General features: G+C 48.5%; 11 non-coding genes and 2 pseudogenes across 11 annotated transcripts; all 13 read right to left on the bottom strand.

The window, feature by feature from the left end:
• Positions 1 to 541: 541 nt before the first annotated feature.
• Positions 542 to 743, bottom strand: LOC142279036 (U2 spliceosomal RNA; annotated as a pseudogene).
• A 5,440-nt stretch (positions 744 to 6,183) lies between these two features.
• LOC142279042 (U2 spliceosomal RNA) lies at positions 6,184 to 6,273 on the bottom strand (annotated as a pseudogene).
• Positions 6,274 to 7,660: 1,387 nt separating this feature from the next.
• LOC142279035 (U2 spliceosomal RNA) lies at positions 7,661 to 7,851 on the bottom strand. Its single transcript, XR_012741791.1, has one exon. It is a non-coding gene; the product is annotated as a U2 spliceosomal RNA (small nuclear RNA).
• Positions 7,852 to 9,238: 1,387 nt separating this feature from the next.
• On the bottom strand, positions 9,239 to 9,429 carry LOC142279033 (U2 spliceosomal RNA). Its single transcript, XR_012741790.1, has one exon. It is a non-coding gene; the product is annotated as a U2 spliceosomal RNA (small nuclear RNA).
• A 1,387-nt stretch (positions 9,430 to 10,816) lies between these two features.
• LOC142279032 (U2 spliceosomal RNA) lies at positions 10,817 to 11,007 on the bottom strand. The gene has a single exon (XR_012741789.1). It is a non-coding gene; the product is annotated as a U2 spliceosomal RNA (small nuclear RNA).
• A 1,388-nt stretch (positions 11,008 to 12,395) lies between these two features.
• LOC142279031 (U2 spliceosomal RNA) lies at positions 12,396 to 12,586 on the bottom strand. Its single transcript, XR_012741788.1, has one exon. It is a non-coding gene; the product is annotated as a U2 spliceosomal RNA (small nuclear RNA).
• Positions 12,587 to 13,973: 1,387 nt separating this feature from the next.
• Positions 13,974 to 14,164, bottom strand: LOC142279030 (U2 spliceosomal RNA). The gene has a single exon (XR_012741787.1). It is a non-coding gene; the product is annotated as a U2 spliceosomal RNA (small nuclear RNA).
• A 1,387-nt stretch (positions 14,165 to 15,551) lies between these two features.
• Positions 15,552 to 15,742, bottom strand: LOC142279029 (U2 spliceosomal RNA). The gene has a single exon (XR_012741786.1). It is a non-coding gene; the product is annotated as a U2 spliceosomal RNA (small nuclear RNA).
• Positions 15,743 to 17,129: 1,387 nt separating this feature from the next.
• LOC142279028 (U2 spliceosomal RNA) lies at positions 17,130 to 17,320 on the bottom strand. The gene has a single exon (XR_012741785.1). It is a non-coding gene; the product is annotated as a U2 spliceosomal RNA (small nuclear RNA).
• Positions 17,321 to 18,707: 1,387 nt separating this feature from the next.
• On the bottom strand, positions 18,708 to 18,898 carry LOC142279027 (U2 spliceosomal RNA). The gene has a single exon (XR_012741784.1). It is a non-coding gene; the product is annotated as a U2 spliceosomal RNA (small nuclear RNA).
• Positions 18,899 to 20,285: 1,387 nt separating this feature from the next.
• Positions 20,286 to 20,476, bottom strand: LOC142279026 (U2 spliceosomal RNA). Its single transcript, XR_012741783.1, has one exon. It is a non-coding gene; the product is annotated as a U2 spliceosomal RNA (small nuclear RNA).
• Positions 20,477 to 21,863: 1,387 nt separating this feature from the next.
• LOC142279047 (U2 spliceosomal RNA) lies at positions 21,864 to 22,054 on the bottom strand. The gene has a single exon (XR_012741796.1). It is a non-coding gene; the product is annotated as a U2 spliceosomal RNA (small nuclear RNA).
• Positions 22,055 to 23,441: 1,387 nt separating this feature from the next.
• LOC142279038 (U2 spliceosomal RNA) lies at positions 23,442 to 23,637 on the bottom strand. The gene has a single exon (XR_012741793.1). It is a non-coding gene; the product is annotated as a U2 spliceosomal RNA (small nuclear RNA).
• Between the last annotated feature and the right edge of the window lie 19 nt (positions 23,638 to 23,656).

Here is a 23,656-nt window from a genome sequence, read left to right as displayed (position 1 = left end):
CAATTGAGCTCAGAAGCTCAATGTCTATCATGACCTCTCTTTTAGAATGTCCAAGAGCAAGCAAACTATTCCTCCAGGAGAGGGCGCCAACAGACTACTAAAGAGATCATCATTACTCAAAGAAAACCCCAAAAACCAATGCATGATAGGAATAAACAGGTAACTTTCTTTGGAGTGGAAGCGGAGAGATCGCACCAGATGCCAATTCTAGATGTTATCACACCTGTGGTCACTGCAGCAGCAGGTGAATCCACTTTGTCCAAAAGGGATCTATTCCATTCAATTGCAAATGATCTAGATAAGACAGAGAACTGCAGCACGGGGACATAGCCGAGTTGGTCAGGTTGAGTGGTGATGAGTTTGCTATTTGGATGAATAAAGAAAGTCAAAAGTGTGAAAGATAAAAAACAAAAGGAGGAAGTGTGAAAAGTGAATGGGCCAAATTGAGGTGCATATGAAGACGTATGCTTTCTTCCAATTCATTAAATCGGGCTAATATGAATCAGGTGAATTGAGTTCTGCTTTTGGAAACTGGGTTAAGAAGGGGTGCACCGTTCCTGGAGGTACTGCAATACCAGGTCAATGCGTGGAGTGGACAGAGCAAGCTCTTTTTCCATCTCCCTGTTCTAAAAATCCATTTAATATATGGTCCCCAGATAGGGGACGTATCAGATATTAAACTGATAAGAACAGATTTGATTTAACAGCATCTTTATTATCATGCACTACTCACAAAAAGGTAACAAACCGTGTACAGTGCCGCAGCCCCGTACACACAGAAATATACAATCCTTCTTACATAGCCATAGAGTACGACGCACTAAACTATACATCACGCTCCTATGCTTATCCATAACACTCAAGCTGAAAGAAAAAGTTAGACAATAAATAACGACGAACCGGCGATTGGGGGATGGGGGTAGGGGAAAAGGGGGATAGGGTGGGGAAATCACAGGCCCGAAGCTTTATTGAAAGACGCACATAACGGGAAAAGGAGGGAGGGGGCATGGAAGAGGTCTAAACCTCCTCCTCGGCGCTGTCGTCCGGACTGTCCATGATGGAATAGTCTCTGAGCAGGCTGTGGATCAGCCTGCGGCAATCCTGGATAGACATCCTCTCCCTCTTCAAGATGAGCCGGTTCCTGGCGACCCAAATAGCGTCCTTAAAGCAGTTCATAAGGCGCCAAGCCTCCTGGATGGCTCCAACGGTGTGAGTCCCAGGGAAGAGTCCATAAAGTACGGAATGGTACGATAGGCTCCCTCTGGGGACGGAGTTCCTCAGGTCATCCTCCAGGGCAACCAACAGGCGCTGTGCGAAACGGCAGTCCCAAAAGGCGTGCAGCGATGTTTCCTCCACGAAGGGGCACCTTGGGCAGTACCGGGTTTTGCACAGGTTCCGGGCGTGCATGAATGACCGGACGGGCAGTCCGCCCTGTATCGCCATCCATGACAAGTCCTTGTGCCCGTTGGTCAATCCAGCCGATGACACGTTTGTCCAAACAGTCTCCAGTGTGTCGTGATGAAGTCCTGGAATGTTCTCCATTTCGTCCTTGGCTCTGATGAGTTTGTGGATAGTCTTTGGCTTCCACAAATCAGGCTTGAGTCCCTCCAGTTGGTGTTCCCTCACAAACCGAACCACGTCTCCGTAGAACCATGGCGCCGTCCAGTTGTAGGGGAAGGAGCTGTCCCACTTGTCCCAGCCTAACCGTCTCCAAAGGGGGAGCAGGAAGAAGCGAGACATGGACTCACCCGCGGAACCTCTCTTGACTCGCAGAGTTCGGCGAACGCAGTCACATACGAAGGAGGATCGCAGGAGGGTGGGGATATCGGGTACGCCCTTCCCACCCTTGCGAGGATCCTTGTACATGATGCTCCGCTTTACTCTGTCCATCTTGGATCCCCAGACAAAACGAAACACCGTCCTGGTAATGGCCCTGCACACGGTGGCAAGGGGGGGCCAGGCCTGGGCCGTGTACTGCAGCACGGGCAGTACCTCGTTACGCAGGACCAGTGCTTTGCCCTCACAGGTGAGGCGTCTGAGGCTCCACAGACCGATCCGTTGGGTGATCTTGGTCAAGCGTTCCTCCCAGGACTTGAGGGCTGCTCCTTCCTTCCCGAACCAGACTCCAAGAACCTTGATGAAATCCGGCTGGATGCTGAAAGGGAAGGGGGCGGAAGAGGCCGGCTGCCAGTCCCCGAAGAGCATGGCTTCCGACTTCCCGCAGTTGACTTTGGCTCCCGAAGCCCGTCCGAAGGTCTCACAGGTCTGGACGAGGGTGTCGACTGAGCGCCGGTCCGCGCAGAAGACGGTCACGTCGTCCATGTAGAGCGAGCACTTGACCTCGAAGCGTTCTGGTCCTGGTGCGGTGATCCCTCTGATCTCTCCATTCCGCCGGATAGCCTCTGCAAAGAGTTCTATAACACAAACAAAAAGAAGAGGTGACAGAGGACAGCCTTGTCTGACCCCTGAGAGGACCGGGAAGGGGTCAGTCTTCCAGCCGTTTACCAACACCGAGCTGTGAATATCAAAATACATTAGTTGGACATACAAGCAAAACATGTTACCCAAACCTAACCTGTGCAGAGCTTTGCCCAGGAACTCATGGGAAACACGGTCGAAGGCCTTTTCCTGATCCAACGAGATCAGGGCTGCGTGCACCCGGCGGGCTTTGATGTACTCGACCGTGTCCCGCATGAGAGCCAGGCTGTCTGCGATGCGACGTCCGGGGATGCCGCAGGTCTGATCCGGGTGGATGATCCGTCCGATAACAGTCTTCAATCTCGTTGCCATCGTCTTGGCCAGGATCTTGTAGTCGACGTTCAGAAGGGTGATGGGACGCCAATTCTTCAGGTCGCACCTCTCTCCTTTACGCTTGTACAGGATCGTGACCATTCCTTCCCTCAGAGATGGAGGCATTCTGCCCTCCACCACCATCTCCTCATACAGCCCTAACAGGTCCGGACAGATTAGGTCTCCCAGCGCTACATAGAGCTCTGCTGGGAGGCCGTCACTGCCCGGTGTCCTGCCAGAACTAAAGGATTTGGCGGCCGAGAGCAGCTCGTCCACCGTCAGAGGAACATCTATGGCCGCCGCGTCTGCAGGGTCAAGATGGTTAGTGATACCTGACAGGAACTTATCGGCGGCCTCGGGGTCAGTAGTCTTGCGGGCGTAGAGTTCGCTGTAGAAGTCGCTGACGACCTTCATCACGTTCTCTTTCCCGCGTCGCATGCTGCCACTCTCGTCTCGTAGTTCATTCATGGGCGTGTGACCGGCGTGGAGTTTCCTGAAAAAGAACGAGTTACATTTCTCACCCTTCTCCAGGTTCTCCACTTTGGAACGGAAGACAATTCGCTCGGACTCCTCCTCGAAGTGCCTTTTCAGGCTCCTCTTAGTCTCCTCCAGCTCCTCTCTCACGTCCCAGCCGCATCGAAGAAGGTCCTGCAGGGAACGCAGCTCACGCTGGAGTCTCCTGAAGTCCCTCCTCTTCAGACCCGCCTGTTGTTGACTCTTTGCCTGAAAGAAGAAACGGAACTCGAGTTTAACGTATTCCCACCAGTCAGAAACAGACTGGAAGCCCGCCTTGTAGGCCCGCCACGTGGAGTAGGCAGCTCTAAGCTCCTCCAGAATCTCACCCTTTTCCAGCAGAGAGCAGTTCAGCTTCCAGGAGCCCGGGCCAATGGGGAAGCCATGGCCCAGCACACCTTGAAAGTGAATGGCTCTGTGGTCAGAGAAGAAGCAGGGGACCATCGAGTGCCCACTCCGCCCAACCGCCCGAGAGGTAAACACAAAGTCAATCCTGGAACGCAGCGAGCCATCGGATCGGCACCATGAATAGTTCACGGATCCGTGTCCGATGGAGCCAACAACGTCCACAAGAGAGGCTTCGGTCACCATCTCAATGAGCAGTTTGGATGTGACGTCCAACTTGGCAGCCGTTCCAGAACTGCGTCCATCCTCCTCAATCGGGCAGTTGAAATCCCCGGCCATCACTACCGTCCTGGCGGTAGCGAGCTGAGGGCGCAGGGCTTGGAGGAGCTCCAGTCGATCGCTCTTCACAGGAGAAGCGTACACATTGATGAACCTGACAGGTTCTCCCGCCCAGGTGCCATCCACGAGCAGTAACCTGCCGCAGACGATTTCCTGAACAGAGTCCAATGTGAAGGCGCTTCCCCTGATCAGCACGGCGACCCCCGCGGACCTACAGTCGCCTCCGCCGGACCAGTAGGATGGGCCATGGGTCCACTCCCTGGCCAGATGGTTGAAGGACCTAGAGGAGGGAAGGGAGCATTCCTGCAGGAAAAATACATCACTAGACTGAGTGTTAAGGAACGCAAAAATTGTCTGACGTCGGAACTTGTCTCTGATGCTCCTAACATTAATGGAAAAGGTGTTAATGTTAGCAGTCATTGGAGGAAAGAGAAAGTTAGCGCAGGCGGTGTGCCTTAGTTACCACTCCGGTCGGGCGGTTCTTCCTCTTTGGCACCTGCTGGTAAGGGTATCTCCAGCAGACCCTCTTCTTCTAGCTGATCGAGCAGGGATGGTGCCTCAGTGGCTTCCGACTCCTCCATTTCTTCTTCGGCCACAAGGGACTCCACCATCTGCTCCAACACGTCCGGTTCTGGGAGGAGGCCATCCTCCTCTTCCTGGGGTGGATTGGGATCCACAATGAACAGCTTGGAAGGTTCTGCGACAGGACTATCTTCCACCTTCCTTTTCCTTTGGCCTGTACCTGAGGAGACAAGAGCTGGAAAATCCTCCTCGGTGAAAAGTGCAAGAGTGCTGAGGTCCTCTGCTCTCATGGTCTGGGGAGGTAGAGTGGGCTTTGGGGGGGGGGTGAGGAGACCAACTGAGGAGTAGGGAAATGAGGTGGAGGTAGTGGAATCCTCAGTAGGGTTGGCCGGGGGGGGAGGGGTTTGGACAGGGGTGACAGGGGGGGGGACCAGGGAGGGGGCAACAGTTTTCTTACCCTTTTTCCTGGACTCCGTGGCTGCTGGGGCATCGGCTGGAGCCACGGTCGCCGGGTTCTTGGCCGCCTTGTCCTTGGCCTCTGTGGCCTTGGTCGTAGCTGCCTTGGTCGACGAAGCTGTGACTACCCGATACTGGGTCACCGCGGCAACCCTTGCCCAGGATTTCTCCCGCTGTGGGCAGTCCTTGTAAAGGTGGTCCGCCTGTCCACATAGGTTGCAAGTCTTCTTCTTTGGGCAGTCCTTGGAGCTGTGTCCCGTCACCCGGCAAACCCTGCAGGCGTCCTCCTTGCAGGTCTTCATCGAATGCCCTTTCCCGCCACATTTCCTGCAGTTGTGTGGCATGTCCGGGTAGTAGATGAGACCAAAGGAGTTTCCCAGAGAGAATGTCGGGGGCAGGTGCTGGAGACCATCCTCGGATGCTGGTTCCCTGTAGAGTCGAACGGTTACTGACCACTTACCCGTCCAGAATCCATTGCCGTTAAGGATGTGGGATGGCTCCCTCACCACTGTGCAGAGACGTCCCAGGAACGTGGAGATGTCTCTTCCTGGGGTGTGCGGGTTCCGCATGGAGACCGTGATCCTCTTCTCATCCCTCTGTATAGGACAGGATCCTAAAAAAGAATGAAAAGGGGAGTCCGGCATCGCTGCGTTCATCGCCTCCCAGTATCTCCTGCAGGCATTCACCGTGGCAAAGGTTACCAGAAAAATGCCAGTCATGAAGGTCTGGACACTCAGGGTTTCCGCCCTGGAGAAGCCCTGATCCAGAATCATCTTCTTGCAGAACACGTCGCTGGACATGTCCGGCAACCTACCATCCACCGCCTTTAGCTTCAGGGCGACCGTCTGCCGCATCCAAGGCTCCAGGGTTGGAGCCTTTTCAGGCGGCGTCCGGGCTCCCTCCGGCTGGCTGGCGTCGGAGGTAGGGGCCTCTTGGGCCGAAGAAGCCTCTGGATGAGCCTTCCTGGAGGTCCCTGGGTCCTGAGCCTTCTTGGCTGCCTTCTCTGGCTTGCTTGCCATGGCTGGTTCCTGCTTGAGTTCCCGGAGCTGGATCTTGGATTCTTCTCCGGGTGTCTTCTCCCGCTGTGTTCCTCCTCGAAGTTCCTCTGGTCTCCCCAAGTCTTCTCCGAGCCTTTGTCTTCTTGCTTCTTTCTGCCAAGCTCTTCTTCCGTCCGATCTCCCTCTTCCGGTCTCGGCTGGGCTTCGGAGCTCGTCTCCCTGATCGTATCTCGTCAAGTGTAGCTAGCTCAGTTTGTTCTGATAAGAACAGATACTACACTTGATCTTAGCCAAAAGGCCGAGAAGCGATAACCAGAATTGGTTTGGGCCTCGAGTGGCACCCTGGCCTATGCCGGACACATCTTAGGGAGAGAGAGCGAGAGGGAGACAAACCCACGCCTACACAAGACATTTTGTCACCCAAGCCAACCCTTGAAAAGGCTGCTTTGCAGAGCCAAAACAAGAAGAATGGTGCGTTTTGCAGCCGCCGCCCACTGCAATGAATCTGAATAACTCCTCCTTTAGGGCGCAAGCAACTCCCCTCCCCCTTGCAGTCTTTCCAATTCACGATACAAAAAGACGGACAGGACAGGTTGCCTGACTTTCCGTCACTGCCACCCTTTGCCATCCTTACCCGTAGAAAGCCCTTTCATCATCCCCAAACCCTAATCTTTTCCCTTTCCTTCCCAGCCCCCAAACCCTGCCCTCTGTACCTTTCTCACCACCCGCTTCCCTTCTCCTGTCATCCCCCTACCACCCGGGAAAAAAAGAGATTGCCCCCTCCTTCCACTAGCCCACCCTCCCACCCAAAGAACAACTTCTTCTGCGCAGCTTGTTTTCTAGGCAGCAGCGCTATTGTGATGTCATCGGGGGGCATTGTGACAAGCCGCCAGTGTTCCGTCTCTTCATGTTGTGCACAGTTCAAACGGAAAATACATCAACAGGCAGACTACAGAAAAGCTTACTATCAAAGGTTAGAGGGGGGCTTTCTCAGAGGGCTTTTTACAGTTTTTCTATTCCCAATTAGCCGTTTAAGTGTACTTATTGAAAGTAGTAATTCTTTCATAGGCCGCCCTTTCTTAGTATTTGACGTTCCTTATATTGCGGTATGAGGCTTCGCAGTAGGTTGCAAACATTCATCACCCATGACTGTCCCCAATTGAGCTCAGAAGCTCAATGTCTATCATGACCTCTCTTTTAGAATGTCCAAGAGCAAGCAAACTATTCCTCCAGGAGAGGGCGCCAACAGACTACTAAAGAGATCATCATTACTCAAAGAAAACCCCAAAAACCAATGCATGATAGGAATAAACAGGTAACTTTCTTTGGAGTGGAAGCGGAGAGATCGCACCAGATGCCAATTCTAGATGTTATCACACCTGTGGTCACTGCAGCAGCAGGTGAATCCACTTTGTCCAAAAGGGATCTATTCCATTCAATTGCAAATGATCTAGATAAGACAGAGAACTGCAGCACGGGGACATAGCCGAGTTGGTCAGGTTGAGTGGTGATGAGTTTGCTATTTGGATGAATAAAGAAAGTCAAAAGTGTGAAAGATAAAAAACAAAAGGAGGAAGTGTGAAAAGTGAATGGGCCAAATTGAGGTGCATATGAAGACGTATGCTTTCTTCCAATTCATTAAATCGGGCTAATATGAATCAGGTGAATTGAGTTCTGCTTTTGGAAACTGGGTTAAGAAGGGGTGCACCGTTCCTGGAGGTACTGCAATACCAGGTCAATGCGTGGAGTGGACAGAGCAAGCTCTTTTTCCATCTCCCTGTTCTAAAAATCCATTTAATATATGGTCCCCAGATAGGGGACGTATCAGATATTAAACTGATAAGAACAGATACTACACTTGATCTTAGCCAAAAGGCCGAGAAGCGATAACCAGAATTGGTTTGGGCCTCGAGTGGCACCCTGGCCTATGCCGGACACATCTTAGGGAGAGAGAGCGAGAGGGAGACAAACCCACGCCTACACAAGACATTTTGTCACCCAAGCCAACCCTTGAAAAGGCTGCTTTGCAGAGCCAAAACAAGAAGAATGGTGCGTTTTGCAGCCGCCGCCCACTGCAATGAATCTGAATAACTCCTCCTTTAGGGCGCAAGCAACTCCCCTCCCCCTTGCAGTCTTTCCAATTCACGATACAAAAAGACGGACAGGACAGGTTGCCTGACTTTCCGTCACTGCCACCCTTTGCCATCCTTACCCGTAGAAAGCCCTTTCATCATCCCCAAACCCTAATCTTTTCCCTTTCCTTCCCAGCCCCCAAACCCTGCCCTCTGTACCTTTCTCACCACCCGCTTCCCTTCTCCTGTCATCCCCCTACCACCCGGGAAAAAAAGAGATTGCCCCCTCCTTCCACTAGCCCACCCTCCCACCCAAAGAACAACTTCTTCTGCGCAGCTTGTTTTCTAGGCAGCAGCGCTATTGTGATGTCATCGGGGGGCATTGTGACAAGCCGCCAGTGTTCCGTCTCTTCATGTTGTGCACAGTTCAAACGGAAAATACATCAACAGGCAGACTACAGAAAAGCTTACTATCAAAGGTTAGAGGGGGGCTTTCTCAGAGGGCTTTTTACAGTTTTTCTATTCCCAATTAGCCGTTTAAGTGTACTTATTGAAAGTAGTAATTCTTTCATAGGCCGCCCTTTCTTAGTATTTGACGTTCCTTATATTGCGGTATGAGGCTTCGCAGTAGGTTGCAAACATTCATCACCCATGACTGTCCCCAATTGAGCTCAGAAGCTCAATGTCTATCATGACCTCTCTTTTAGAATGTCCAAGAGCAAGCAAACTATTCCTCCAGGAGAGGGCGCCAACAGACTACTAAAGAGATCATCATTACTCAAAGAAAACCCCAAAAACCAATGCATGATAGGAATAAACAGGTAACTTTCTTTGGAGTGGAAGCGGAGAGATCGCACCAGATGCCAATTCTAGATGTTATCACACCTGTGGTCACTGCAGCAGCAGGTGAATCCACTTTGTCCAAAAGGGATCTATTCCATTCAATTGCAAATGATCTAGATAAGACAGAGAACTGCAGCACGGGGACATAGCCGAGTTGGTCAGGTTGAGTGGTGATGAGTTTGCTATTTGGATGAATAAAGAAAGTCAAAAGTGTGAAAGATAAAAAACAAAAGGAGGAAGTGTGAAAAGTGAATGGGCCAAATTGAGGTGCATATGAAGACGTATGCTTTCTTCCAATTCATTAAATCGGGCTAATATGAATCAGGTGAATTGAGTTCTGCTTTTGGAAACTGGGTTAAGAAGGGGTGCACCGTTCCTGGAGGTACTGCAATACCAGGTCAATGCGTGGAGTGGACAGAGCAAGCTCTTTTTCCATCTCCCTGTTCTAAAAATCCATTTAATATATGGTCCCCAGATAGGGGACGTATCAGATATTAAACTGATAAGAACAGATACTACACTTGATCTTAGCCAAAAGGCCGAGAAGCGATAACCAGAATTGGTTTGGGCCTCGAGTGGCACCCTGGCCTATGCCGGACACATCTTAGGGAGAGAGAGCGAGAGGGAGACAAACCCACGCCTACACAAGACATTTTGTCACCCAAGCCAACCCTTGAAAAGGCTGCTTTGCAGAGCCAAAACAAGAAGAATGGTGCGTTTTGCAGCCGCCGCCCACTGCAATGAATCTGAATAACTCCTCCTTTAGGGCGCAAGCAACTCCCCTCCCCCTTGCAGTCTTTCCAATTCACGATACAAAAAGACGGACAGGACAGGTTGCCTGACTTTCCGTCACTGCCACCCTTTGCCATCCTTACCCGTAGAAAGCCCTTTCATCATCCCCAAACCCTAATCTTTTCCCTTTCCTTCCCAGCCCCCAAACCCTGCCCTCTGTACCTTTCTCACCACCCGCTTCCCTTCTCCTGTCATCCCCCTACCACCCGGGAAAAAAAGAGATTGCCCCCTCCTTCCACTAGCCCACCCTCCCACCCAAAGAACAACTTCTTCTGCGCAGCTTGTTTTCTAGGCAGCAGCGCTATTGTGATGTCATCGGGGGGCATTGTGACAAGCCGCCAGTGTTCCGTCTCTTCATGTTGTGCACAGTTCAAACGGAAAATACATCAACAGGCAGACTACAGAAAAGCTTACTATCAAAGGTTAGAGGGGGGCTTTCTCAGAGGGCTTTTTACAGTTTTTCTATTCCCAATTAGCCGTTTAAGTGTACTTATTGAAAGTAGTAATTCTTTCATAGGCCGCCCTTTCTTAGTATTTGACGTTCCTTATATTGCGGTATGAGGCTTCGCAGTAGGTTGCAAACATTCATCACCCATGACTGTCCCCAATTGAGCTCAGAAGCTCAATGTCTATCATGACCTCTCTTTTAGAATGTCCAAGAGCAAGCAAACTATTCCTCCAGGAGAGGGCGCCAACAGACTACTAAAGAGATCATCATTACTCAAAGAAAACCCCAAAAACCAATGCATGATAGGAATAAACAGGTAACTTTCTTTGGAGTGGAAGCGGAGAGATCGCACCAGATGCCAATTCTAGATGTTATCACACCTGTGGTCACTGCAGCAGCAGGTGAATCCACTTTGTCCAAAAGGGATCTATTCCATTCAATTGCAAATGATCTAGATAAGACAGAGAACTGCAGCACGGGGACATAGCCGAGTTGGTCAGGTTGAGTGGTGATGAGTTTGCTATTTGGATGAATAAAGAAAGTCAAAAGTGTGAAAGATAAAAAACAAAAGGAGGAAGTGTGAAAAGTGAATGGGCCAAATTGAGGTGCATATGAAGACGTATGCTTTCTTCCAATTCATTAAATCGGGCTAATATGAATCAGGTGAATTGAGTTCTGCTTTTGGAAACTGGGTTAAGAAGGGGTGCACCGTTCCTGGAGGTACTGCAATACCAGGTCAATGCGTGGAGTGGACAGAGCAAGCTCTTTTTCCATCTCCCTGTTCTAAAAATCCATTTAATATATGGTCCCCAGATAGGGGACGTATCAGATATTAAACTGATAAGAACAGATACTACACTTGATCTTAGCCAAAAGGCCGAGAAGCGATAACCAGAATTGGTTTGGGCCTCGAGTGGCACCCTGGCCTATGCCGGACACATCTTAGGGAGAGAGAGCGAGAGGGAGACAAACCCACGCCTACACAAGACATTTTGTCACCCAAGCCAACCCTTGAAAAGGCTGCTTTGCAGAGCCAAAACAAGAAGAATGGTGCGTTTTGCAGCCGCCGCCCACATGCAATGAATCTGAATAACTCCTCCTTTAGGGCGCAAGCAACTCCCCTCCCCCTTGCAGTCTTTCCAATTCACGATACAAAAAGACGGACAGGACAGGTTGCCTGACTTTCCGTCACTGCCACCCTTTGCCATCCTTACCCGTAGAAAGCCCTTTCATCATCCCCAAACCCTAATCTTTTCCCTTTCCTTCCCAGCCCCCAAACCCTGCCCTCTGTACCTTTCTCACCACCCGCTTCCCTTCTCCTGTCATCCCCCTACCACCCGGGAAAAAAAGAGATTGCCCCCTCCTTCCACTAGCCCACCCTCCCACCCAAAGAACAACTTCTTCTGCGCAGCTTGTTTTCTAGGCAGCAGCGCTATTGTGATGTCATCGGGGGGCATTGTGACAAGCCGCCAGTGTTCCGTCTCTTCATGTTGTGCACAGTTCAAACGGAAAATACATCAACAGGCAGACTACAGAAAAGCTTACTATCAAAGGTTAGAGGGGGGCTTTCTCAGAGGGCTTTTTACAGTTTTTCTATTCCCAATTAGCCGTTTAAGTGTACTTATTGAAAGTAGTAATTCTTTCATAGGCCGCCCTTTCTTAGTATTTGACGTTCCTTATATTGCGGTATGAGGCTTCGCAGTAGGTTGCAAACATTCATCACCCATGACTGTCCCCAATTGAGCTCAGAAGCTCAATGTCTATCATGACCTCTCTTTTAGAATGTCCAAGAGCAAGCAAACTATTCCTCCAGGAGAGGGCGCCAACAGACTACTAAAGAGATCATCATTACTCAAAGAAAACCCCAAAAACCAATGCATGATAGGAATAAACAGGTAACTTTCTTTGGAGTGGAAGCGGAGAGATCGCACCAGATGCCAATTCTAGATGTTATCACACCTGTGGTCACTGCAGCAGCAGGTGAATCCACTTTGTCCAAAAGGGATCTATTCCATTCAATTGCAAATGATCTAGATAAGACAGAGAACTGCAGCACGGGGACATAGCCGAGTTGGTCAGGTTGAGTGGTGATGAGTTTGCTATTTGGATGAATAAAGAAAGTCAAAAGTGTGAAAGATAAAAAACAAAAGGAGGAAGTGTGAAAAGTGAATGGGCCAAATTGAGGTGCATATGAAGACGTATGCTTTCTTCCAATTCATTAAATCGGGCTAATATGAATCAGGTGAATTGAGTTCTGCTTTTGGAAACTGGGTTAAGAAGGGGTGCACCGTTCCTGGAGGTACTGCAATACCAGGTCAATGCGTGGAGTGGACAGAGCAAGCTCTTTTTCCATCTCCCTGTTCTAAAAATCCATTTAATATATGGTCCCCAGATAGGGGACGTATCAGATATTAAACTGATAAGAACAGATACTACACTTGATCTTAGCCAAAAGGCCGAGAAGCGATAACCAGAATTGGTTTGGGCCTCGAGTGGCACCCTGGCCTATGCCGGACACATCTTAGGGAGAGAGAGCGAGAGGGAGACAAACCCACGCCTACACAAGACATTTTGTCACCCAAGCCAACCCTTGAAAAGGCTGCTTTGCAGAGCCAAAACAAGAAGAATGGTGCGTTTTGCAGCCGCCGCCCACTGCAATGAATCTGAATAACTCCTCCTTTAGGGCGCAAGCAACTCCCCTCCCCCTTGCAGTCTTTCCAATTCACGATACAAAAAGACGGACAGGACAGGTTGCCTGACTTTCCGTCACTGCCACCCTTTGCCATCCTTACCCGTAGAAAGCCCTTTCATCATCCCCAAACCCTAATCTTTTCCCTTTCCTTCCCAGCCCCCAAACCCTGCCCTCTGTACCTTTCTCACCACCCGCTTCCCTTCTCCTGTCATCCCCCTACCACCCGGGAAAAAAAGAGATTGCCCCCTCCTTCCACTAGCCCACCCTCCCACCCAAAGAACAACTTCTTCTGCGCAGCTTGTTTTCTAGGCAGCAGCGCTATTGTGATGTCATCGGGGGGCATTGTGACAAGCCGCCAGTGTTCCGTCTCTTCATGTTGTGCACAGTTCAAACGGAAAATACATCAACAGGCAGACTACAGAAAAGCTTACTATCAAAGGTTAGAGGGGGGCTTTCTCAGAGGGCTTTTTACAGTTTTTCTATTCCCAATTAGCCGTTTAAGTGTACTTATTGAAAGTAGTAATTCTTTCATAGGCCGCCCTTTCTTAGTATTTGACGTTCCTTATATTGCGGTATGAGGCTTCGCAGTAGGTTGCAAACATTCATCACCCATGACTGTCCCCAATTGAGCTCAGAAGCTCAATGTCTATCATGACCTCTCTTTTAGAATGTCCAAGAGCAAGCAAACTATTCCTCCAGGAGAGGGCGCCAACAGACTACTAAAGAGATCATCATTACTCAAAGAAAACCCCAAAAACCAATGCATGATAGGAATAAACAGGTAACTTTCTTTGGAGTGGAAGCGGAGAGATCGCACCAGATGCCAATTCTAGATGTTATCACACCTGTGGTCACTGCAGCAGCAGGTGAATCCACTTTGTCCAAAAGGGATCTATTCCATTCAATTGCAAATGATCTAGATAAGACAGAGAACTGCAGCACGGGGACATAGCCGAGTTGGTCAGGTTGAGTGGTGATGAGTTTGCTATTTGGATGAATAAAGAAAGTCAAAAGTGTGAAAGATAAAAAACAAAAGGAGGAAGTGTGAAAAGTGAATGGGCCAAATTGAGGTGCATATGAAGACGTATGCTTTCTTCCAATTCATTAAATCGGGCTAATATGAATCAGGTGAATTGAGTTCTGCTTTTGGAAACTGGGTTAAGAAGGGGTGCACCGTTCCTGGAGGTACTGCAATACCAGGTCAATGCGTGGAGTGGACAGAGCAAGCTCTTTTTCCATCTCCCTGTTCTAAAAATCCATTTAATATATGGTCCCCAGATAGGGGACGTATCAGATATTAAACTGATAAGAACAGATACTACACTTGATCTTAGCCAAAAGGCCGAGAAGCGATAACCAGAATTGGTTTGGGCCTCGAGTGGCACCCTGGCCTATGCCGGACACATCTTAGGGAGAGAGAGCGAGAGGGAGACAAACCCACGCCTACACAAGACATTTTGTCACCCAAGCCAACCCTTGAAAAGGCTGCTTTGCAGAGCCAAAACAAGAAGAATGGTGCGTTTTGCAGCCGCCGCCCACTGCAATGAATCTGAATAACTCCTCCTTTAGGGCGCAAGCAACTCCCCTCCCCCTTGCAGTCTTTCCAATTCACGATACAAAAAGACGGACAGGACAGGTTGCCTGACTTTCCGTCACTGCCACCCTTTGCCATCCTTACCCGTAGAAAGCCCTTTCATCATCCCCAAACCCTAATCTTTTCCCTTTCCTTCCCAGCCCCCAAACCCTGCCCTCTGTACCTTTCTCACCACCCGCTTCCCTTCTCCTGTCATCCCCCTACCACCCGGGAAAAAAAGAGATTGCCCCCTCCTTCCACTAGCCCACCCTCCCACCCAAAGAACAACTTCTTCTGCGCAGCTTGTTTTCTAGGCAGCAGCGCTATTGTGATGTCATCGGGGGGCATTGTGACAAGCCGCCAGTGTTCCGTCTCTTCATGTTGTGCACAGTTCAAACGGAAAATACATCAACAGGCAGACTACAGAAAAGCTTACTATCAAAGGTTAGAGGGGGGCTTTCTCAGAGGGCTTTTTACAGTTTTTCTATTCCCAATTAGCCGTTTAAGTGTACTTATTGAAAGTAGTAATTCTTTCATAGGCCGCCCTTTCTTAGTATTTGACGTTCCTTATATTGCGGCATGAGGCTTCGCAGTAGGTTGCAAACATTCATCACCCATGACTGTCCCCAATTGAGCTCAGAAGCTCAATGTCTATCATGACCTCTCTTTTAGAATGTCCAAGAGCAAGCAAACTATTCCTCCAGGAGAGGGCGCCAACAGACTACTAAAGAGATCATCATTACTCAAAGAAAACCCCAAAAACCAATGCATGATAGGAATAAACAGGTAACTTTCTTTGGAGTGGAAGCGGAGAGATCGCACCAGATGCCAATTCTAGATGTTATCACACCTGTGGTCACTGCAGCAGCAGGTGAATCCACTTTGTCCAAAAGGGATCTATTCCATTCAATTGCAAATGATCTAGATAAGACAGAGAACTGCAGCACGGGGACATAGCCGAGTTGGTCAGGTTGAGTGGTGATGAGTTTGCTATTTGGATGAATAAAGAAAGTCAAAAGTGTGAAAGATAAAAAACAAAAGGAGGAAGTGTGAAAAGTGAATGGGCCAAATTGAGGTGCATATGAAGACGTATGCTTTCTTCCAATTCATTAAATCGGGCTAATATGAATCAGGTGAATTGAGTTCTGCTTTTGGAAACTGGGTTAAGAAGGGGTGCACCGTTCCTGGAGGTACTGCAATACCAGGTCAATGCGTGGAGTGGACAGAGCAAGCTCTTTTTCCATCTCCCTGTTCTAAAAATCCATTTAATATATGGTCCCCAGATAGGGGACGTATCAGATATTAAACTGATAAGAACAGATACTACACTTGATCTTAGCCAAAAGGCCGAGAAGCGATAACCAGAATTGGTTTGGGCCTCGAGTGGCACCCTGGCCTATGCCGGACACATCTTAGGGAGAGAGAGCGAGAGGGAGACAAACCCACGCCTACACAAGACATTTTGTCACCCAAGCCAACCCTTGAAAAGGCTGCTTTGCAGAGCCAAAACAAGAAGAATGGTGCGTTTTGCAGCCGCCGCCCACTGCAATGAATCTGAATAACTCCTCCTTTAGGGCGCAAGCAACTCCCCTCCCCCTTGCAGTCTTTCCAATTCACGATACAAAAAGACGGACAGGACAGGTTGCCTGACTTTCCGTCACTGCCACCCTTTGCCATCCTTACCCGTAGAAAGCCCTTTCATCATCCCCAAACCCTAATCTTTTCCCTTTCCTTCCCAGCCCCCAAACCCTGCCCTCTGTACCTTTCTCACCACCCGCTTCCCTTCTCCTGTCATCCCCCTACCACCCGGGAAAAAAAGAGATTGCCCCCTCCTTCCACTAGCCCACCCTCCCACCCAAAGAACAACTTCTTCTGCGCAGCTTGTTTTCTAGGCAGCAGCGCTATTGTGATGTCATCGGGGGGCATTGTGACAAGCCGCCAGTGTTCCGTCTCTTCATGTTGTGCACAGTTCAAACGGAAAATACATCAACAGGCAGACTACAGAAAAGCTTACTATCAAAGGTTAGAGGGGGGCTTTCTCAGAGGGCTTTTTACAGTTTTTCTATTCCCAATTAGCCGTTTAAGTGTACTTATTGAAAGTAGTAATTCTTTCATAGGCCGCCCTTTCTTAGTATTTGACGTTCCTTATATTGCGGTATGAGGCTTCGCAGTAGGTTGCAAACATTCATCACCCATGACTGTCCCCAATTGAGCTCAGAAGCTCAATGTCTATCATGACCTCTCTTTTAGAATGTCCAAGAGCAAGCAAACTATTCCTCCAGGAGAGGGCGCCAACAGACTACTAAAGAGATCATCATTACTCAAAGAAAACCCCAAAAACCAATGCATGATAGGAATAAACAGGTAACTTTCTTTGGAGTGGAAGCGGAGAGATCGCACCAGATGCCAATTCTAGATGTTATCACACCTGTGGTCACTGCAGCAGCAGGTGAATCCACTTTGTCCAAAAGGGATCTATTCCATTCAATTGCAAATGATCTAGATAAGACAGAGAACTGCAGCACGGGGACATAGCCGAGTTGGTCAGGTTGAGTGGTGATGAGTTTGCTATTTGGATGAATAAAGAAAGTCAAAAGTGTGAAAGATAAAAAACAAAAGGAGGAAGTGTGAAAAGTGAATGGGCCAAATTGAGGTGCATATGAAGACGTATGCTTTCTTCCAATTCATTAAATCGGGCTAATATGAATCAGGTGAATTGAGTTCTGCTTTTGGAAACTGGGTTAAGAAGGGGTGCACCGTTCCTGGAGGTACTGCAATACCAGGTCAATGCGTGGAGTGGACAGAGCAAGCTCTTTTTCCATCTCCCTGTTCTAAAAATCCATTTAATATATGGTCCCCAGATAGGGGACGTATCAGATATTAAACTGATAAGAACAGATACTACACTTGATCTTAGCCAAAAGGCCGAGAAGCGATAACCAGAATTGGTTTGGGCCTCGAGTGGCACCCTGGCCTATGCCGGACACATCTTAGGGAGAGAGAGCGAGAGGGAGACAAACCCACGCCTACACAAGACATTTTGTCACCCAAGCCAACCCTTGAAAAGGCTGCTTTGCAGAGCCAAAACAAGAAGAATGGTGCGTTTTGCAGCCGCCGCCCACTGCAATGAATCTGAATAACTCCTCCTTTAGGGCGCAAGCAACTCCCCTCCCCCTTGCAGTCTTTCCAATTCACGATACAAAAAGACGGACAGGACAGGTTGCCTGACTTTCCGTCACTGCCACCCTTTGCCATCCTTACCCGTAGAAAGCCCTTTCATCATCCCCAAACCCTAATCTTTTCCCTTTCCTTCCCAGCCCCCAAACCCTGCCCTCTGTACCTTTCTCACCACCCGCTTCCCTTCTCCTGTCATCCCCCTACCACCCGGGAAAAAAAGAGATTGCCCCCTCCTTCCACTAGCCCACCCTCCCACCCAAAGAACAACTTCTTCTGCGCAGCTTGTTTTCTAGGCAGCAGCGCTATTGTGATGTCATCGGGGGGCATTGTGACAAGCCGCCAGTGTTCCGTCTCTTCATGTTGTGCACAGTTCAAACGGAAAATACATCAACAGGCAGACTACAGAAAAGCTTACTATCAAAGGTTAGAGGGGGGCTTTCTCAGAGGGCTTTTTACAGTTTTTCTATTCCCAATTAGCCGTTTAAGTGTACTTATTGAAAGTAGTAATTCTTTCATAGGCCGCCCTTTCTTAGTATTTGACGTTCCTTATATTGCGGTATGAGGCTTCGCAGTAGGTTGCAAACATTCATCACCCATGACTGTCCCCAATTGAGCTCAGAAGCTCAATGTCTATCATGACCTCTCTTTTAGAATGTCCAAGAGCAAGCAAACTATTCCTCCAGGAGAGGGCGCCAACAGACTACTAAAGAGATCATCATTACTCAAAGAAAACCCCAAAAACCAATGCATGATAGGAATAAACAGGTAACTTTCTTTGGAGTGGAAGCGGAGAGATCGCACCAGATGCCAATTCTAGATGTTATCACACCTGTGGTCACTGCAGCAGCAGGTGAATCCACTTTGTCCAAAAGGGATCTATTCCATTCAATTGCAAATGATCTAGATAAGACAGAGAACTGCAGCACGGGGACATAGCCGAGTTGGTCAGGTTGAGTGGTGATGAGTTTGCTATTTGGATGAATAAAGAAAGTCAAAAGTGTGAAAGATAAAAAACAAAAGGAGGAAGTGTGAAAAGTGAATGGGCCAAATTGAGGTGCATATGAAGACGTATGCTTTCTTCCAATTCATTAAATCGGGCTAATATGAATCAGGTGAATTGAGTTCTGCTTTTGGAAACTGGGTTAAGAAGGGGTGCACCGTTCCTGGAGGTACTGCAATACCAGGTCAATGCGTGGAGTGGACAGAGCAAGCTCTTTTTCCATCTCCCTGTTCTAAAAATCCATTTAATATATGGTCCCCAGATAGGGGACGTATCAGATATTAAACTGATAAGAACAGATACTACACTTGATCTTAGCCAAAAGGCCGAGAAGCGATAACCAGAATTGGTTTGGGCCTCGAGTGGCACCCTGGCCTATGCCGGACACATCTTAGGGAGAGAGAGCGAGAGGGAGACAAACCCACGCCTACACAAGACATTTTGTCACCCAAGCCAACCCTTGAAAAGGCTGCTTTGCAGAGCCAAAACAAGAAGAATGGTGCGTTTTGCAGCCGCCGCCCACTGCAATGAATCTGAATAACTCCTCCTTTAGGGCGCAAGCAACTCCCCTCCCCCTTGCAGTCTTTCCAATTCACGATACAAAAAGACGGACAGGACAGGTTGCCTGACTTTCCGTCACTGCCACCCTTTGCCATCCTTACCCGTAGAAAGCCCTTTCATCATCCCCAAACCCTAATCTTTTCCCTTTCCTTCCCAGCCCCCAAACCCTGCCCTCTGTACCTTTCTCACCACCCGCTTCCCTTCTCCTGTCATCCCCCTACCACCCGGGAAAAAAAGAGATTGCCCCCTCCTTCCACTAGCCCACCCTCCCACCCAAAGAACAACTTCTTCTGCGCAGCTTGTTTTCTAGGCAGCAGCGCTATTGTGATGTCATCGGGGGGCATTGTGACAAGCCGCCAGTGTTCCGTCTCTTCATGTTGTGCACAGTTCAAACGGAAAATACATCAACAGGCAGACTACAGAAAAGCTTACTATCAAAGGTTAGAGGGGGGCTTTCTCAGAGGGCTTTTTACAGTTTTTCTATTCCCAATTAGCCGTTTAAGTGTACTTATTGAAAGTAGTAATTCTTTCATAGGCCGCCCTTTCTTAGTATTTGACGTTCCTTATATTGCGGTATGAGGCTTCGCAGTAGGTTGCAAACATTCATCACCCATGACTGTCCCCAATTGAGCTCAGAAGCTCAATGTCTATCATGACCTCTCTTTTAGAATGTCCAAGAGCAAGCAAACTATTCCTCCAGGAGAGGGCGCCAACAGACTACTAAAGAGATCATCATTACTCAAAGAAAACCCCAAAAACCAATGCATGATAGGAATAAACAGGTAACTTTCTTTGGAGTGGAAGCGGAGAGATCGCACCAGATGCCAATTCTAGATGTTATCACACCTGTGGTCACTGCAGCAGCAGGTGAATCCACTTTGTCCAAAAGGGATCTATTCCATTCAATTGCAAATGATCTAGATAAGACAGAGAACTGCAGCACGGGGACATAGCCGAGTTGGTCAGGTTGAGTGGTGATGAGTTTGCTATTTGGATGAATAAAGAAAGTCAAAAGTGTGAAAGATAAAAAACAAAAGGAGGAAGTGTGAAAAGTGAATGGGCCAAATTAAGGTGCATATGAAGACGTATGCTTTCTTCCAATTCATTAAATCGGGCTAATATGAATCAGGTGAATTGAGTTCTGCTTTTGGAAACTGGGTTAAGAAGGGGTGCACCGTTCCTGGAGGTACTGCAATACCAGGTCAATGCGTGGAGTGGACAGAGCAAGCTCTTTTTCCATCTCCCTGTTCTAAAAATCCATTTAATATATGGTCCCCAGATAGGGGACGTATCAGATATTAAACTGATAAGAACAGATACTACACTTGATCTTAGCCAAAAGGCCGAGAAGCGATAACCAGAATTGGTTTGGGCCTCGAGTGGCACCCTGGCCTATGCCGGACACATCTTAGGGAGAGAGAGCGAGAGGGAGACAAACCCACGCCTACACAAGACATTTTGTCACCCAAGCCAACCCTTGAAAAGGCTGCTTTGCAGAGCCAAAACAAGAAGAATGGTGCGTTTTGCAGCCGCCGCCCACTGCAATGAATCTGAATAACTCCTCCTTTAGGGCGCAAGCAACTCCCCTCCCCCTTGCAGTCTTTCCAATTCACGATACAAAAAGACGGACAGGACAGGTTGCCTGACTTTCCGTCACTGCCACCCTTTGCCATCCTTACCCGTAGAAAGCCCTTTCATCATCCCCAAACCCTAATCTTTTCCCTTTCCTTCCCAGCCCCCAAACCCTGCCCTCTGTACCTTTCTCACCACCCGCTTCCCTTCTCCTGTCATCCCCCTACCACCCGGGAAAAAAAGAGATTGCCCCCTCCTTCCACTAGCCCACCCTCCCACCCAAAGAACAACTTCTTCTGCGCAGCTTGTTTTCTAGGCAGCAGCGCTATTGTGATGTCATCGGGGGGCATTGTGACAAGCCGCCAGTGTTCCGTCTCTTCATGTTGTGCACAGTTCAAACGGAAAATACATCAACAGGCAGACTACAGAAAAGCTTACTATCAAAGGTTAGAGGGGGGCTTTCTCAGAGGGCTTTTTACAGTTTTTCTATTCCCAATTAGCCGTTTAAGTGTACTTATTGAAAGTAGTAATTCTTTCATAGGCCGCCCTTTCTTAGTATTTGACGTTCCTTATATTGCGGTATGAGGCTTCGCAGTAGGTTGCAAACATTCATCACCCATGACTGTCCCCAATTGAGCTCAGAAGCTCAATGTCTATCATGACCTCTCTTTTAGAATGTCCAAGAGCAAGCAAACTATTCCTCCAGGAGAGGGCGCCAACAGACTACTAAAGAGATCATCATTACTCAAAGAAAACCCCAAAAACCAATGCATGATAGGAATAAACAGGTAACTTTCTTTGGAGTGGAAGCGGAGAGATCGCACCAGATGCCAATTCTAGATGTTATCACACCTGTGGTCACTGCAGCAGCAGGTGAATCCACTTTGTCCAAAAGGGATCTATTCCATTCAATTGCAAATGATCTAGATAAGACAGAGAACTGCAGCACGGGGACATAGCCGAGTTGGTCAGGTTGAGTGGTGATGAGTTTGCTATTTGGATGAATAAAGAAAGTCAAAAGTGTGAAAGATAAAAAACAAAAGGAGGAAGTGTGAAAAGTGAATGGGCCAAATTGAGGTGCATATGAAGACGTATGCTTTCTTCCAATTCATTAAATCGGGCTAATATGAATCAGGTGAATTGAGTTCTGCTTTTGGAAACTGGGTTAAGAAGGGGTGCACCGTTCCTGGAGGTACTGCAATACCAGGTCAATGCGTGGAGTGGACAGAGCAAGCTCTTTTTCCATCTCCCTGTTCTAAAAATCCATTTAATATATGGTCCCCAGATAGGGGACGTATCAGATATTAAACTGATAAGAACAGATACTACACTTGATCTTAGCCAAAAGGCCGAGAAGCGATAACCAGAATTGGTTTGGGCCTCGAGTGGCACCCTGGCCTATGCCGGACACATCTTAGGGAGAGAGAGCGAGAGGGAGACAAACCCACGCCTACACAAGACATTTTGTCACCCAAGCCAACCCTTGAAAAGGCTGCTTTGCAGAGCCAAAACAAGAAGAATGGTGCGTTTTGCAGCCGCCGCCCACTGCAATGAATCTGAATAACTCCTCCTTTAGGGCGCAAGCAACTCCCCTCCCCCTTGCAGTCTTTCCAATTCACGATACAAAAAGACGGACAGGACAGGTTGCCTGACTTTCCGTCACTGCCACCCTTTGCCATCCTTACCCGTAGAAAGCCCTTTCATCATCCCCAAACCCTAATCTTTTCCCTTTCCTTCCCAGCCCCCAAACCCTGCCCTCTGTACCTTTCTCACCACCCGCTTCCCTTCTCCTGTCATCCCCCTACCACCCGGGAAAAAAAGAGATTGCCCCCTCCTTCCACTAGCCCACCCTCCCACCCAAAGAACAACTTCTTCTGCGCAGCTTGTTTTCTAGGCAGCAGCGCTATTGTGATGTCATCGGGGGGCATTGTGACAAGCCGCCAGTGTTCCGTCTCTTCATGTTGTGCACAGTTCAAACGGAAAATACATCAACAGGCAGACTACAGAAAAGCTTACTATCAAAGGTTAGAGGGGGGCTTTCTCAGAGGGCTTTTTACAGTTTTTCTATTCCCAATTAGCCGTTTAAGTGTACTTATTGAAAGTAGTAATTCTTTCATAGGCCGCCCTTTCTTAGTATTTGACGTTCCTTATATTGCGGTATGAGGCTTCGCAGTAGGTTGCAAACATTCATCACCCATGACTGTCCCCAATTGAGCTCAGAAGCTCAATGTCTATCATGACCTCTCTTTTAGAATGTCCAAGAGCAAGCAAACTATTCCTCCAGGAGAGGGCGCCAACAGACTACTAAAGAGATCATCATTACTCAAAGAAAACCCCAAAAACCAATGCATGATAGGAATAAACAGGTAACTTTCTTTGGAGTGGAAGCGGAGAGATCGCACCAGATGCCAATTCTAGATGTTATCACACCTGTGGTCACTGCAGCAGCAGGTGAATCCACTTTGTCCAAAAGGGATCTATTCCATTCAATTGCAAATGATCTAGATAAGACAGAGAACTGCAGCACGGGGACATAGCCGAGTTGGTCAGGTTGAGTGGTGATGAGTTTGCTATTTGGATGAATAAAGAAAGTCAAAAGTGTGAAAGATAAAAAACAAAAGGAGGAAGTGTGAAAAGTGAATGGGCCAAATTGAGGTGCATATGAAGACGTATGCTTTCTTCCAATTCATTAAATCGGGCTAATATGAATCAGGTGAATTGAGTTCTGCTTTTGGAAACTGGGTTAAGAAGGGGTGCACCGTTCCTGGAGGTACTGCAATACCAGGTCAATGCGTGGAGTGGACAGAGCAAGCTCTTTTTCCATCTCCCTGTTCTAAAAATCCATTTAATATATGGTCCCCAGATAGGGGACGTATCAGATATTAAACTGATAAGAACAGATTTTGATTTAATGAAGCTTTCCAAAGCACCGCAAAAAATGCATGACCGAAGTCACACCAAAA

The sequence above is a fragment of the Anomaloglossus baeobatrachus genome, unplaced genomic scaffold (genome assembly GCF_048569485.1).
Source record: "Anomaloglossus baeobatrachus isolate aAnoBae1 unplaced genomic scaffold, aAnoBae1.hap1 Scaffold_4204, whole genome shotgun sequence".
Classification (NCBI taxonomy): domain Eukaryota; kingdom Metazoa; phylum Chordata; class Amphibia; order Anura; family Aromobatidae; genus Anomaloglossus; species Anomaloglossus baeobatrachus.
Note: the sequence above shows the minus strand (reverse complement) of the source record. Positions and strands in the feature narration are given on the sequence as shown.